General features: G+C 36.7%; 1 long non-coding RNA gene across 1 annotated transcript; it reads left to right on the top strand.

Annotated features, from left to right (window-relative positions):
• The first annotated feature begins 48 nt into the window (after positions 1–48).
• Positions 49–2293, top strand: LOC121299536. The gene is made up of 3 exons (XR_005947426.1): positions 49–200; positions 588–685; positions 1964–2293. It is a non-coding gene; the product is annotated as an uncharacterized LOC121299536 (long non-coding RNA).
• The last annotated feature ends 14909 nt before the right edge of the window (positions 2294–17202 follow it).

Here is a 17202-nt window from a genome sequence, read left to right on the forward strand (position 1 = left end):
CAGTCACAAGGACAGCGCCTCATTGGCTAAACGTCACAAATACAGGTTCTGCATTGGACACTTCTCACCTCTTCCATTTTTATCGGGACTTCCTGGGTTGCGTCACGAATAGTGTGTAAATATGCAGGCCCCACCCCTTTACCTGCAAGCAGACTGGCATTTTTAAACGGACACATAACGACAAGAAAGTTTGCATATAGGTGATTGTTCAAAGAGTGTATTTTTTTGGTTTTGTTTCTATAGCGTCACAGTGCACTTTTAAATTGTTTCAATGACGTATTTTCGTACAATCCAGTGCGTGTACATTCTCCAAAGGCAGTTTTAGCTAGCAACACATCCCCTTTTAAGTAATTGCTGTGCATACTGGTAGTACTAAGGTGTTATTGTTATATATGTTACTGACAGCATTTTACAACTAAATACCGACATCACTATAAAATTACAACATGGGTATAATGTAAAACACATATCCAAACACACACAATAAATAAAGGGTAACATAAAGCTGCTTCTTGAACGATGCACTAGTATAGCAGTGTTTTTGTTTCCAATGTGTATTTATTTATTTATTTTTGTATGTATTGCAGCCTGGTGATAAACAGTCCCAACAGAAAGCTTCATGGAAAACAATGCACGTTTACAACAGAACTCGAGGTCCACTCTTGAAACGCATTGGTCTGCCTAGGTAAGGTATTTGAATCCAGTAGTAGACTTTTAAGGTAAAAGAGATAAAGTAAAAAAAAAAAAAAAAAACAATAATAAAAAAAAAAATAGGATCATATTACATTGTTGAGACTTATACTAGTATATTAATAACAACAGTCCAAGTATTTGGGATAAACTAAGCTTAGAAAATGTTTACATTTCTGCCTCTGAGAGCAGCTCAAACTAAAGCCTCTTTTAGCAATCAGACTTAATGCTCGCCTTTGTTAAGCTTTTAATAAAGTTTAATTTACCAACTGCTTTTGCAATAACTTTTAAATGGAGAACAGCACAGATTGCCAATATAAATATGCAATGTTGCAATACGATTAAATATATTAAGGTAGCATTTGATAATTGTATTGTAGCATATAGGAGGGTTGTGATTAGGAACTGGATTTCTTTCAGCGAATCAGACAGGGCACATTCAATATAGTATGCCTACTTTGAAAGTAACATACATACATATATGCTTTTTTAAATACTAAGTTTTAACCTATAAATAAAAAAAATGCCCATTATATACAATCTCAGATTCTCATCAAGCAGCTTCTTGAACGATCCCAGGGTGTCAGCCTCAACAACATTACTGGGGAGGGTTCCAGCCTCTCACAATTCTCTGTAAAAAAAAAAAAAAAAAGTGCCTCCTATTTTCTGTTCTGAATGCCCCATTTATCTAATCCCCGTTTGTGACCCCTGGTCTTTTTCAGGTCAAAAAAAGTCCCCTGTGTCAACATTATCAATTGTGAATGCAACATTAGAAAAATAAATGTTGTTTTTTGTTGTTAGTTCTGCTGGGTATTCTTCTGGAGAGATACATTATATTATCATTGCTCTCCTAACCAGGCCCTATCTATTCATCTTTATTTAGTGCTATGCTGTATATATTGCAGTGATCTGTCAGGCAGTGGGTTTATTCATCCCTGTTGGTGCACAGTGTTTTCTCACCTAATGAACTGAGTCTCATCAGATTTATATCTCTTTGTTTATGTATATTATATTATGTATTGACTCACTGCTGGGTTGAAAATGGATTGAGGCTGAAGTGAAAATCACAGATTTACTCTTTTAGTTTTAATGTTTTCTCAGGCAGCTGCATTCCGTTTGGGATTGTGTTTGGAGGAACACATATTAACGAAGGTGTGAAAGGTGAAACCAAATGGCCAGTCATAGGGCAGGTGTTGCCTGTGGATAGTTCCCATTCACATCCCTGCATCATCAGAACAGCAGTGATTAAGTGCAATGGTTTATTCTCTTGTAGTGATTGCGTCGTCACATCGCTCTGTGGAAGGAGTTTGCTGAAAACACACTGCTCTGTGGAAGGAGTTACCTGAAAGCACATCGCTTCTTCACATTGCTCTGTGGTTAGCTGAAAGCCACTTGGCCACTGCCCTCCCATTGCTTTCTTTACTTTTTCTGAAGAGCATTGAAGTCTGGCAGGTGGAAGCTACAGATGGTGACCAAAAAGATTCTGCTACCACTGGACACTGTAGCCAGTTATTTTCCCAGTATATAGATTGTGTGTTTTTTTGTGCTGTTATGTATATTATAAGTCACATATAAAAAGGCAACCAGTCACTGTTAAAGACATATCAAGATCCCATTCATACAACATAGGCATAGTTCTAAAGTTAAAACAAAAAAAAACAAACTATTTTGTGTTTAATAGTAGATCAATTTGTGTGTTTGTGATTTATAATCATACCATTTTTATAACAGAAATAATTTACAAAAGTAATTATTGTAAAGCAGTTTGAGCAATTAAACCATTTATAAGGTGTCGTTAGACAGGTAGTTGCTACTTGGGAAAAGTCCATATTCACAAAACATTTTTTGGAGAGTTTACACCTGTTTGTTCTAAAAGAACACACAGTGTTTGTTATAAAGCCTCAACTAAGTCAGAAGTTTCATTGTACAAAAAAAGAAATAATGCAAACTTTGGTTAAGTGCTTTGTGAGTATGGCTTAATGTGTGGACGTGTATTTTGGGTTTCAGATAAATAAAAAATAAATGAATAACCCTTTCTACATTGTTATTTTTCACAGCTTCAGAAGCTTTGAAATTAAACAGTAAGTACAAGTTTCTGTTGGCAGAATTCTGATTTGTGACCCTGTCTAGGCTCCTGTGCCACCAAAACATGCAAATTGTGCCGTGATTCTACAGTATATTGCTGAACTAGTAAGTGGAAATAAAAGCAGTTTCAGTCTGTTGGGCTACTGTAAATTAAGGAACAAAACAAAACCGCTTCTCGCAGACCTTTGTACTCTTCATGATTGAGGGCTTGTTAGCGTTATCTATGAATTTGGCATATTGCTTTCATTAAATAGTCAAAACCATCTTTCTTTGTTCTGTTGAGTTTTTAAAGACACTCAGACATCCACCTTGAAGCCTAAAGGGATAATTGCCTCCAAGAAGGACAGATATGATCTCTGCTTGCAGCTTCAAATACCAGTCAGCATCCAGACTGCTGCAGTTTTTAAAACATACTTTGATCAAAAAAGTCTCTTGAATGAAGAACCGTACATCTACAGCATCTGACCGTTTGCCGTGATTGAAGTTTTAGCGGTTTTTTTTGTTTTGTGAGGTTTGGTTCATAAAACAGAAATTTAACTTTATTATATATATATATATATATATATGTATATAATATGACGTTTAAGCCTTAAGATTGTCTAGCAGATCAATTTAAAACAGTTAAAAACATTTCACACAAACCTTCCAATTAACCTATAAGTATTTGATATATGTAACACATGGTAACAGACAAAATTGTTTGAGGAAGGTACTATATGTTACATCATTTTACAACCATGTTAAAGCCAAATTGCCGTATATTTTGAAAATGAATAATGATCACTAATGGTGTGGATCATTAAAAAATCAACTATGTGTATAGTAGAAATTACTAACTACCAGATGCGCACATATAACATACTATAAAGCAAAATTGCGCTGTTGTATTCAATAAAACAATGGTTTTTGTGTACTTTGTCTTTTTAATTATTTATTTGTTCAGGGGGATAACCAATAGGCTGTTTTTTTTTTTTTTTTGTTTGTTTTATATGTTGTTTTCTAGGTTAGCTGTGGCATTCTCGAGCAGATTGAAAGAAGAAGCAGAAGCCTTTTGGGTATGTATTCTTGTTTAAGACCAATTTGCAAGGTTTGAACAGATACCCGGGTGAAAGTTGACTGTTTGACCCCAAAATTGCATTCTGGTTGATAACAGGTATCCATGCACCCACTTTGAGCCATGGTGTCTGAACAGTTTGAATGTTAATGTCAAATGATTGCTTGACTGTATCCCTTTGCAAAAAAACAATCAATCAGTGCATGTCCACAACTGCCATGTACAAAGACAACTGTATCAATGTATAAACACAGTCATCAAAAATAGCAATACAGTACACTAGTCAGATTATTCTGTGTTCTCTATTAATTGCATAGGGGAATATTTTCATAGACAATAATAAAACAGGGTTCTATGGTATGTAGCACGCATGCTGATAAAAATGGTGCTATATCAGTGTTAGTTTAATGAACTATTATATTAATGAACTATATGATATTAATAAGCAGGATATGTCTAAGGCTATAATTGAAACTGTTATTTAATAGTCGTGGTAATGTGTGCAGTGTGGATATGTCTGCTGGTCTTTTTGTCTCACATGTACACAACTGCACTTGTGCTTGTACACTATTAAAATGTGCGGTTTGATGATTGCATTGTCATGAAACATTGGGTTAATCACTTAAAGTGAAAAATCAATATTCTGCTCACTTACCAATTGCTTGATATAAAGCTAATCCTTTGCTGAGTGTGTGCCTTATAGGTTTGAATGAAGAATTGACTGTAGTTGGGACTCTCTGCGATATAGTTGTTACAGTAAGCAATAGCCAGTGGTACAGTTGTCTTATGTATTGAAACCCAGGCAGTTTGTGTCATTGTATTTATTGATGTATTCATTCGAGAGGAATACCCTGTACTATACAAGATACAACCCCAGGTTTGCTTTTAATTTTCATAAGGTGGATGTAGGTCACGCTACTTCTAGCTATAAACTTGCATTTGCAGCTGTGGCAGGGATGTATGACAATGACACATTTGTTAGGCTTGAGATCCACATCCCTGTATTTGTACAGCAGAGTCTGTACATAGAAAGAAGATGTTGGAGTTGGTTTGATAGAGTGATAGGGATATATAGACATTAGAATATTCTTTGACACATTTTAGTTATTTTTGTCTGGGGTAATAATCGTGCTTTAATGCATCTTTCATTATTAAAGCCATTTCATGGAAGTAAAATATATGTCCAGCGCAAGGTAGGGGAAGTAGTCCTTGCACATTTGCGTTTATTTTGTAGTAGATTCTGCTGCACGGGGGTGTTGCATACTGTCCTGTTATTGCTTTCATTTTCTGAATGTCATTTGATGGTTGTCATGGTCTTTAAGTATGTCCTCTAATAGGCTAACTCAAAGTGTAGTGCTACTTAAGTAAGCAAGATGCTCAATGCAATAATAAGGAAAAAGTATAGTCTGCACACTGCTTAAAATACTGTAAAGACAATCATTTAGAAATTGCTTAGAATTGTAGCTGTACGCTTTTCTGAAAAAGCCTTAAGTTATTGCTAGATTCTATCTTTTAAAAAACATAATTTGCTGTAGTGTTAGTACAACAAAACTTTTAGCTGTGCAAATTCCAAAAAGGCCTATTTCAGAGCTGTGTTGTCTTGCATGAGCTAGCTTCTACCCACAGTGTGGTCCTGGGCCTTGGGGATGCTTGTGTTAAAGATCAAGTGTTGTCGATGATAAACACAGTGACCTTTTAAAGAGAATTAGAAATGTCACAAAATGATAATTGTATGCATTGTTCCAGCTTCCAGCAGCAAGGCAGACCGTCTCATACCTGGGACTGAGCATCGCCAGAACTAGAAGCCTGTCATTTCTGATCTGATCTTTTCATATATTTAGAAATCAACCGCACATAGGATAGCAAGATGTCTAACACGGGTCTGCTGTTGAACTGCACAATTATTTATAGAAATCCCAGAAGAATTCAGTCAGTGAATACAAAGTCTTACAAAACTATACAATGCAAGCTTTGCTATGCTTTAAATTGTTTTGTATTACTCCATACAATTTTCAGTAAATGGATACATAAAGAATATAGAGCCCTGTGGGATGGCTGACCGGAGGACCTCCTCTAACAAACAAAGGATTTCTGGCTTCTTTTAGACAGGTGGCCACTTCCCAATTAGCACCAATTACCTAAATGAGGAATGGCCACACCTGTTATGGCTGGCAGGGATAAATTTAACCCCACCCCTGCCAACCTTACATTCCCATACACACACTCTATACATTAAGGACTTTTGCCCTGCCACAGGAGTGTTCAAAAACATTATTGTGACTTAAACGGTTATTTAAAAAAATGACAATAACCAGATATACCCTCTCTAAAACCATTCAAAAGGGTTCCTGAACTGCCAACTTTTCTCATTAATCGCAATGAGTGTTAAAAAAAATCAGTCTTTTAAAGTTTTATGAAAAGGACCGGGGCCCTTAAACAACCAAATTGTGTGCAGCTTGAATCAAAATGGACACAGCATAGGCAACACATGTTAAAACGATGCACCACTGTGCAGTGACATACCTGAGCACCATATTCACCTTTTCCTCAATGCTATACTCCCATGGTTCAGCACCAGATCACCTGCAATGGCAAAGGTTATGCCCCCGTGATGTTTGTGTTCTGGCCCGCCCTGTATTATAATAAATGTAATGTTAATTTATTATTGCACTTGTTTGTTGCTCTATCCATCAGAAATGACACATAGCAGCAGTACAGGTTTTTTGTCATCGTGATTATTTTGCATTGCCATGCTGGGCAATGTTAGAGAGAGCAATGATCTTTAGGCTAATTGCTATTGCTAATTGTGTTTTATTGTTCCAACAGCTCAAGGGATTGAGACCAAAGCTGGCACATGCTTCAGCTGGAGGAGCTTTCTGAGGTGTACAGGTAGTTCCTTTGAGTTGTTTACTTTGCTCCGTAGGTCACCCAAGAAGACACTCTATATCAGAGAAGCACATGGCTTATTTAAACACCAAGCAACAATTTGCATGTCATTTACATGCAGTGCATTCTGGAGGCTGTAGTTTTATACCATAAACTTGCACTTCAAGTATATCTAATGAGAAACTGCAAATACGCGAGACAAACCATGACTGAGTTATGGGATTTTATGCTAAATAATGAATCAGAATGCCATTCAATTGACATGTGAATCTTTGCATACGCCACGAAGGTCATGACATTCAGCTGAAATGTTGTGATTTCATTTCACAATTGCTAAATGGCCCAGGGCACATGAATAATGCTGTTAAAAAGGTAAGGTACAGCACTGGGTAAAGCAGGAGTTTGTAATGCGTTTATTCAAAACACTGCTCATGTTTGTTATTCTAATGACAGGATAAAAAAAAGGTTGGAAACCCTGTTGTAAATATGCCTACAGGGCTACTCCAGAATAGCTTCTGTTATTTTTCATTTATGTGACATTTTTTTTTATTTGGACATTTTACTTACTTTTTCCCTCGCAAAGCGAAGGAGCAGCAGCACAACACACAGTTTTACCACAGTAAATGCATGTCATTATTCAAAAGCTCTGCATCCCTGATTTTAAATTGAACACTGAGGTAATTTTCATTCTTAACATGTCACGCCACACAAGCGCCTTGCACCTCTGTTTAATAACTCTCCAAAGTAGAGCCATTTGTCTGCCCCTTTCCTGCACGAATAATGCTGATTGCCGTCTGTGGCCAGACACTTCATGATAAAATATACATGGGAAGGGGTTTATAATAGGAAAGACGTGCTGTTTAAGTATTGTTTTTTCTAGCAATCCATTAAAGTCACCTTTCATTGTAGTCTATGCTAATCTAAAGGTGTGAAATTATTCATGTGGTGTAGAGATTGGGAAAATAAACACAAACTCTCTGACGTCTGCGCCTGTCTAAATTACAAGTCTCAAATTGTCGGAAAATGTCGGTAGCTAGGATTATTTGATATCATTGGCTGTCTCTTTTCATTTGTCTTGTCGTTGTTGCTGATATGATTAATTTTTATTTTGTATGGTCCCCTAAGTTATTATCTCAACACTCCCACGGCACTCTCTGTTTCATAATAAAATCAGGATGTTTGGAAGAGTGCTGTTCAGATCAAACGAAAACGGATAGAATAGAGGTTTTCAGTTCAGAGTAAAGTCTAATTCAAACTTCACAAACATTTTTTTTATGGATGGTCATGTTTTTTTTCATCATTTTCATTACTGCATTTAATTGGAGACATTGAGGCATTTTTTTTTTTATAGAAGCATAAAGAAAACCATGGCTATGATGCTTCCAGACTATATGCAGGTCGGTGTGACACAGGGTGCTGTGTCTCAATTGTTCATTTGAATGCTGTCAATATGAGTGGTATTTAATTATTTTGCTGTCTATTAACTCTTTCAAAACTTCATATCTATTTAAGAAAGACGAGTCCACTCAAAACAGCATGCTAGTAAACTAACATGGGTGTGCTCATACATACATAGCTACCTTTCTGTACCAGTTTTCCAATCTAGCCCATAGAGAATGTGCCACACTAGGTGACTGATATTATCTGATGGGCTCTCAATAATCACAAATCACATCAATGTGAACACCTTTTCTTTATGCAGGATGCTATATTGTGATGCTTCCCCAGTTTTTCATCTGAACAATTATGGCCTCTGTTAGACTACTGTATTAGTCTTCCTAACTCGCCTATTTTACTGGATAGTCCCACTCCAATATTTGTCTGATACTTCAGGACAGCTGTTGGTTTTTAAATATAGGTTTATAAGTTTTTAGACTAATAAGCGGCTAAAAACATTGTATATCTAATCTGAACTGTTACTATTAGTAACTCAAGGAAGCAGTGGATTATTTCTATGTAGGTCTAACACTTAAGCTGACACCACCATAGTGGGAAAACTGGAGCAGAATTCTTAGTGAATGATGTCTTAATTAAAACAAATTACTTGGATGAATTCTGCACAGACTGAAGGCTAATTTAGCTCTGATATTGCTTAGCTTAAGTTTGATTACCCCAAATCATTGCAGCTGGATCCTGGCGTCCTTGAAGTATAGAACTGATTCTTTTTGAGGTAATGCGTCTAGATCACTTGATTTTATTGTGAAAAAGATCAACTACAATTTTGCAACTGATATGTACGAACAAACTCCTTCTCCTTCCAAAACATACATAACTAGAGTCATATAATCTGGTATCTGCAGTTATTACCTTACATAGAGAGCAGTATCATTGCACTGTATGGGGCGACCTACTTCTGGTTAACTTATTTCCATGCAAATAAATAATAAAAAAGTTAGTACCTAATTGTTGTAATATAACATAGACATTAAAAAAAAGTCTATTGTCTAACTGCATGTGGCTAAGCCTAATTTGAACAAGCACAAACATTGAGTGGCATTAAGGAAGAGGTTATTGGGGTTCATGCTGAAATGAAATATTTTGTTGTTGTTCCTACCAACAAGCTGCTGCGTTCAGCGCTGGCAGAGCCCCTGAAATCCAGGATTCACTGAAGCTGGAAGCAGAGCATAATTGAAAAGCATAACAGGGCTGGGAATTGCCACCAGTTTTAAATCAGCAGGATTTTTAAATATGTCGAATCAAGAGTGACCATAAATCTGGACTAAATTGATTTAGAGTGAAAGTTACCCTTGTATGTGAGGTATATTGCATGTCTTTCAAAACATTTGTCTTTTCTATTTTTAAGGGTTAGATAATGAAAATGTGACAGACTTGCACATTTTCATTCTGGTGTATGGATTGAGAAGAGTAAAGGACCCTTCTATTTAGTAAATGTGTTTTCAGGTATGAACAGTCTGCTTTCTGTTATCAATGGTTTTTTCAATGCAAAATTCCATATTATGAATTATTACTGTGACATGCTGCCCTGGCATGACCTCTTGGAAAATGAAATGAACGAATGCATTTTAAAGACGTGTTCTTTTTTGGGTTTCCAGAATGGCACGTGGAAGATCCATCTGTGTATCTGTCTTTGTTTGCAAATTGATCATAAATTAGCCTTTAACTGACGTGACCTACAGAGAGTATGGTAAAGTTATTAAACAGTCAAAATGGCAAGGCCTGTGTTAGGCGAGTGTATCAAAGAGGTTACACATCTGTAAAGTATTAAGGGTTTAAAACAAACATTGGGTCATCTGGGCTTTTATTTTTATTTATTTTTTATGAAATTAAAAAAAGCTAAAGCATCCACTCAGGAATGACAAATGTTTTAGTAGGATAATCACTTTTGGAAAGGCAGGCCGTGTCCTCCTGTACTCTGCCACATTCCCAGAGGTTAAGGTTAACAAGGGTCGCCCCTTGCTAATGAGGGAGCTGTAACATTTTCAACATTACATTTCTGAATTTGCATTCTCCATTCTGCCAAGAGAAGTTGTGCAGGCTTGTTTTTCTGTATTCCTTTTCTTATTAATAAATGTTTAAAAGGTTCCTTGGCAATACTCCTTTTTTCTGTTGACATAAGTGTGTCTTGTCATAGCTATGGGGTCAATGCAGCAGCATTAACATGTGTGGCAAACAAAGACCTTTACCTGTGTCGAAATTATCAGCGCCTGAAAAAACAGGAGCTGTAAAACTGTTTGCAATAAATATATTAAAAAGATATTTAAAATGTTTGCGGGATTACAAGTTTGTAACGCAAAAATGTCTAAGTCCAGATTGTTAAACGATCTGCGTTTAGCACCACATGGCACTTAATCATAGCAATCACTGGGACTTTGGTATCTATTTATATATGATAAAGATCTGGTATTTGTTTGCGAGCTGAAGGGGTTGGTACATAGGATCAGTGTCTGGTGGGACAAGTAATAACTGACACAAACATAGTTTGCTGGTGTTTATGTATTCTTAACGGTCTGCAAGGAATTCAGTCCCCTCAGTTCTAAGGAGATGACATTCTCCAGATTTGAAGTACAGGCAGCAAAAGCCAATTTGCTAGTCCAGGACTTGACCCATGGGACCTTGAAGGAAATAGCTGATCGATTGCGATTGATTCTTCTAAAGTGCACGACTCGGACATTTAGTTCTGTATCCCATTTAATTTCACAAGCAAAACGACAGAAAATGCCGCATACAAAACAGATTTCATCTATTTACAACATTTCATTTTGAAATAGCATGTAGTGACAAAAGTTAATGTTTTAACTTTTCTTTTGCATTTAACCCAGTTAAAACAGTTTTTTCACAAAATGCAGTGATCTCGCATACAACACGCTTTTGAAATTCATCACACAACAAATGCCCCAGCTTTCACAAACAGTTCAATGTCAATATAGTTTAACCCTTTGATTGCCGAATTATGATAAAGATTGTTCGGTGGTGACTCGTGGTGTAGCAGTAAGTGGTTGTGATGAACAACCATGTTCTGAAACTCCAGGGTGAAGATGTGTGTGAGTCGAACAGGATTGACTGTGGTGCCATGTACAGAGCATGGTCTGGCAATGGTATATTGTGGTAAATCAGGACCATGTTAATCTCAGATTTACACATTCATATCATCTATTGAATTGAGTCTATTTTAGTTCAATAAATCTGAACAGAATATAGTCTTGTTTTGCACTGAGGACACCTTCAGATTTGAGCTCATAGTTACCCTGCTTTCCCATAGAGCCAGTGCTAAAGACAGGTTGATTTGCTAGGTTTTGGAGTACAGTGGTACAGAGAGATTATTTTGACATATTTGTATAAAGATAGCAGTGACACACTTGTAATTTTTCATTTTAAATGTTTAACACATTGCATTTGGAACACATTAAATCTGGCCAGTTTACCCTCATTGGTTCAGGGATAACATTACAGTGTCAATGACCATGTTCTCGATCACCATATATAAATGAATATGAACCACTGTTTCAAACAAGAAATAACACAGAGATTGCAAGTAGTCTTCTTTAAAAAAAAAAAAAAAAGAATTGCATTCCTTTAAGAAAAAAAATAAACTGCTAAAACAAGCTTTAAGAATCTGGCCCTAATTATCCCAGAGTACAACAGGGGCTGATCTAAATACTGTCCACATGTCATTTTGGTTCAGTTTTTCTACAAATGTCATACTCAGTTGTATTGTCTTTCTTGACACACATGTTAGCCAAAGATCCCTGTATTCTAACAATCAAAAAGTCCACCACTAAGCTGAGGTATTTGTTGAGTAGTGGTCCAGTCATATGAAGAAAACGGTGTATAGTACAAAGCTACCAACACCACTTCATACACTACTGACATCTGAGTGCCCCTGGGAGGTTTCCAATCAATTCACTTGACCAGGGCTAGTCATGGTTAGAGTGATTCCAATGTCTCTTGATTTCAGAATCCAGTCTACTGTGTTTTTGACTGCATGCAACCCAAATTGGTATGGTTGCAAGCTAGCAGCTTTAAACCAGCCGTAGTTATAGATTCAGTTACAGGTTCAACAAATGAAAAGACATACACGCTGCATGAATCTGCCACAGTGTGGTGTTAACATTAAGGTAATACACATTCAAAAAAATCTTAAGAAAGAGTGTAATGGGAAACCATAGTTCATGACACATGTATATAGCAGAGCCTAATAAGCCCCCTGGCATGCAGTAAATGCTTATCTTGCAGAGTGTCTTTCAGATACACCTGTCTGTGGCAGTGAGACTTTTAAATGCAGTTTAACAAACTAGTCTTCAAAAGATTGTGCCGTTGTTGCTTCTAGCTCTAGTTATCTAAAAGCGCAAACATGTGGGTTTCACTAATGTATATATGCTGCAGATAACATATCAGTAATTTATCAGAATTGTCTTCCATTAAGTTCTGTCTGCATTGTTGCAACACTGAAAAACTCACTCATACTGTGAGGTCAGATCCTGCACCAGCTGATGCTTCTTTGAAGGCAAATCAGGCTTCCTTAACACCGAGAGGCTCCATCCAGAACAGTGCTGATTCTAGCAGAATGGAAATCCCCCCCACTGAATAGTTTCCTTGCCCTATCGTTGTTAAACCAATGGTGAGCCAGAGGGGTTGGGGGTCTGTTCTTGTTGCAGCCCACCGTCATCAGAGAACATGCTGTCTGGGAGCTGCAGTGTGGAAATTGACTATTTAGTGGTTCATTGCCACCAAACCTTTTTTTAAATTTTATTATTAAGTTTTTTGGATTATTATTATTATTTTTTTTTTTACACTTGGTATTTTTGACAGGTCTGTGCCGTTGGAGTCCTGCAACACTTTAAAGATCAATTACAGAAATAGTGAACCGCGATGGGAAGGGCTCCTCGTAATGGTGGCTGTCTGTTCCTCTTGAGAAACGGAGTTCCTTGACACAGGTATTAGGTTATTCTTACCGGTGAGCAGGCTGCTAAAAGTCATTACTATGGGCTGCTACCTGGTGGGATAGATGTGGTGTTATTATTATTATTATTATTATTATTATTATTATTATTGACACTACCATTGTAAAAGCAGAGCAAAGTGTAATAAATCAGAGAAGTATGATAAATAATGTTAGCATAACATGGTAAATCATGACTATGGTAAACTCATAGTATAAACAGAACCATGGGGAAACTGCAATATAATGGTATTACTATTGCAATTAAGTTGGACATAATAACAGTATTATGCTGTGTTTGCTATTTACCAGTGATGGCAGCCTTTCAATGCTTCATTCCTATAGTTCACACACTTGAAGACAAGTCATCGCACTTGTAACAATTTTATCAACTGAGTCCTATAATTAAATGAATCCACAGAACAAGCATTGAGATGAAAGACAAACTGCTGCAGTTTCTGTGATAATGCCTCAGATCAATATTTGGCCATTAGCTGGTAATTCCCCCCATTTTTTTCTGTCATATATCTGTTTGGTCATTTTCTGGATATCATTTTATATTATTATTTTACTATGACATTTATTTTCAGTTTTGAACTTTAATTTGACCAGTATGAGAAATGATGATGTTAATTATTATTATTTTTTTTTAAGTTGGGGAGTGGGGAGTGCAACAGAAAATGGGAAGGAGAATAGAGTGTCTGACAGACTTGATCAGCTTATATCCCATCAGGATAAGCTTCAGCTGGGTATTTTAGATCATTTTCCAGTACCAGGGCATCCACCTGCATCGTTCCTACCCCTTATTTTTAGAATTGCATCAAGGGTTATTTTTCAGTCCTGTGAAATGCTCTGGTTGACCGTTCAGGGATTTTTGGCATCTACTTCTGTTTCATACAAAAGGCAAAATCTGTAAGAATTCCTTCTGTTCTTTAAAGATAAACACGTCAAGGTACTCTGTGCTGTTTTCAGAGGCCAGAACAAATTATACATTTATTGGGAGGAAAAAAGCCCTTCGAAATCAATTAGCCCAAGCAGCACAGTACAGTGGATAACACCAAAGTCCAATACTGGCAACAAAGGATTGACTTTACTACATTGCATTTATCTGAGAAAAGGTCTTTAGTTACAGTAAGTTTATTACTAGGAGACAGATAATTAGGCTGTAATGGCTTATAGGCATTTTAATAGGTAATATATTTCTAAGAATAATAACAATTGAAGGACCATATGGATTTAACACATGGTAATGGAAGAGAAGTACAAGTTTTAGTGTATTCATTTATTTTAATGATCCAGGTATTATTATTCACAAGTCTCTAAGAACAATAAATTACTATGGAGTTGCTCTGATACCTCTGAACGTATACCAGGCTGTGACAAGCAACAGCCTTTAACAACACCAGACAGTACCCTTGATTGCACCATCCATCTATCTGTGATTGCCCCCCCAAAATAGGCTGCTGCAATCCAGCCGGATTCCCTGGCGATGTGAAATGCTCAACAAAAATCCAGCTGTGATTTAGCCCAGGTTTGGGGTATCAAATATAAATAGTAAACCTCCAAAATGATCACCATTGACCTTTAAATGGGGACTCACAATGTCACAGAGGTACGTTTACTTAGCAAAGCACCAGGTGATTTATATGGTTGGGTTATCAGCTGATCTATTTTTGCATTTTTCCTGGTCCCTACAAGTTTTCATTTCAAAGATTAATCAGGTTAAAAAAGGCAAGAATTGAAAAGCAGACTTTTCATTGTGGACATTTAATCTACACAGATAAATGACTTTGAAAGCCCACAAGAACCCCTTGGCATTGCATCTCCCATTAATAGTAAATTGTAAGACAGGCTGCTGCAATCACTTGTGCAAAGTCTATGCTTTTACATTGTATCACACTTCCGTTTTCCATTCTGCAAATAAATACACTAGATAAGAACAATGGCGTTCCAAGACTCAGCAAAGCCGTGAATCGACATAGTCCCATTTACAAACTACCAAGAAGAACTAAGCCAAGCTTTCACTGCCAAACGCAGCTCAAGTGTATCTGACATTACACCAGGCAACCACATGTTTGCAGGCAATAATGTAACACCTTCTTAGTTCTAACTTTCAGACAGAGTACATTTAGTAGATAAAGGTTATCAGAAAATGCTGCAGTAATTCTATTTGCAGTCATAATTGGAAGGTTTGACTTTAAACCTGGGCATTTTGTTGTTGGCACTGTTCTATGAGCTGACTTCAAAATGAGTAAATCACCACTGAAAGCACAGTGGGGAGGTTTGCTTTTAAATACAATCAGCAAATAATAAAGAGACTGAAGCCAGGGCACTTTGGAGCAGAATGTCTGGCTGATATTCAGCCCCCTCCCCCTTCAATCTAACATATAGTGTATATGCTCCTCTTCATCTTTTGAGTTGGGCCTGTAGGGATTGAACCAAACTCATACCCTGATCATGCATGTTAATTAGGAATGTCCCCTTGATCCTCCGATAGAAGGTGTGGGAGATTTGTATTAGATTTAAGCAGAGTCTTTTCATCAGAATATGCAGCTGTTGCATCTCCATGTCAGTAGCCGTTAATCTGAGCTGTGTGGTAAATAGTAAATATTGAACAGTCTATTGTAAACTCTGCAACATAGTTTTGCGCGTCCTCTGTCATAGCCACCACCACACATGCTTGACTAAAACAATTCATTCAAAGTCATTTCCATGTCAAACCGCAGATAGTGCTGACATATAAGTTTGTTGTGTCAAACCTGGAGAAATGTATTTGTACTGTCTCCATTTGTGAAGGAGTTCAAGTCTTTCCTTATTCATAAGGATTTTTTTTAGCTGCACAAAGCAAATCCTCAGGCTGTCAAGCTTTTGAGCATGGTGTATGTGTTTCCCCTTCGATCTATTCGCTGTATGTCAGCCTGAGTCAATTTACTGTAACATGCCAACACTAGTCAAGGTCAGGACATAGCAAGTTCATTTCTAACTTCAAAAAGCAGTACAAGATATACCAGACATTGATAATGCATGCAGGTGGGGTAAAAAGTCAAACAAGGCAACTTGTCGATCAGGGGAAAGCACTAAGAATTAAGAATGATGTCAGCTAGCTATACTCCTTTATTAATGCATAAGGAAAAGCTAGCATTCTGGAAACGCTGTGTAATGGATTTTAAAAGGACGGTAAATGGAGATATAAAAGTTTTATTTTTAACTTTGAAAGAAAACAGCTCTGGAGGCTATTAAAGCCATCATGAGAAATACATGTCTAGAAAACTTCCCAAAGTCACTATCAAATTCCAATGCAGATGTGTATCTAAAGAAGATTAGGAAGAAGGAGGGAGGATTTCATTAGTGTATCTGGGAAAATCTTTTTCCCAGTGGAGGATTTCAGATACCCGAAACTTTTAGCTTGTGAGGGTATAATCAAGAAAAAACAAATACTGATCAATCCCATTGTTCTCTTACTGCTATACTGCTATGTGAATAGAGGATAGTGAACACAACTTTTAATTGGTAACAAAAGAAACATATACAACAGTGTCATTTCAAGCAAATTTTATTCTTAGTGATCCTGTTTTTTTTTTTTTTTATAAATATATCTTACATTTTTACAATATACAGTAACAAATATTAAAATATTCAACGATAAGTTTGATAGATCTTTAAAACCCATGATTCTTTTTTTACAGCTTGTCTGATCAGTACCTTTAAAAAACAATTGTAAACAGTGCACAAATACATAAAAAAAAACAGTGAAATGTAAAAATGTGAACAATAAAAAAAAAACTCCCTTTTGGTACTTATTGTCTTAACACTGTGTTTCTAAGATTTCCTTTAAGAATTGCATGCAGGTGGGAGGATGTTTGGTTTGTATGCACATAACACCATGTTTGTAAGTGTATGTATGTCTGCACAGCTATTCCCAGCAAGCACTTGATGTTTGTGTCCTTAACAAATGCAGCACCACGGAGAGGATTACAGGGTGTGTAGGTTAGTCTTTCCAGATTAAATTAATCCCCATCTCTTCCCTAAAACTGAAGGCATAAAGGTGAAAAAAAATACAACCAAAACCCAACAGATTCAAATGACA

The sequence above is a fragment of the Polyodon spathula genome, chromosome 25, assembly GCF_017654505.1.
Source record: "Polyodon spathula isolate WHYD16114869_AA chromosome 25, ASM1765450v1, whole genome shotgun sequence".
Lineage (NCBI taxonomy): Eukaryota > Metazoa > Chordata > Actinopteri > Acipenseriformes > Polyodontidae > Polyodon > Polyodon spathula.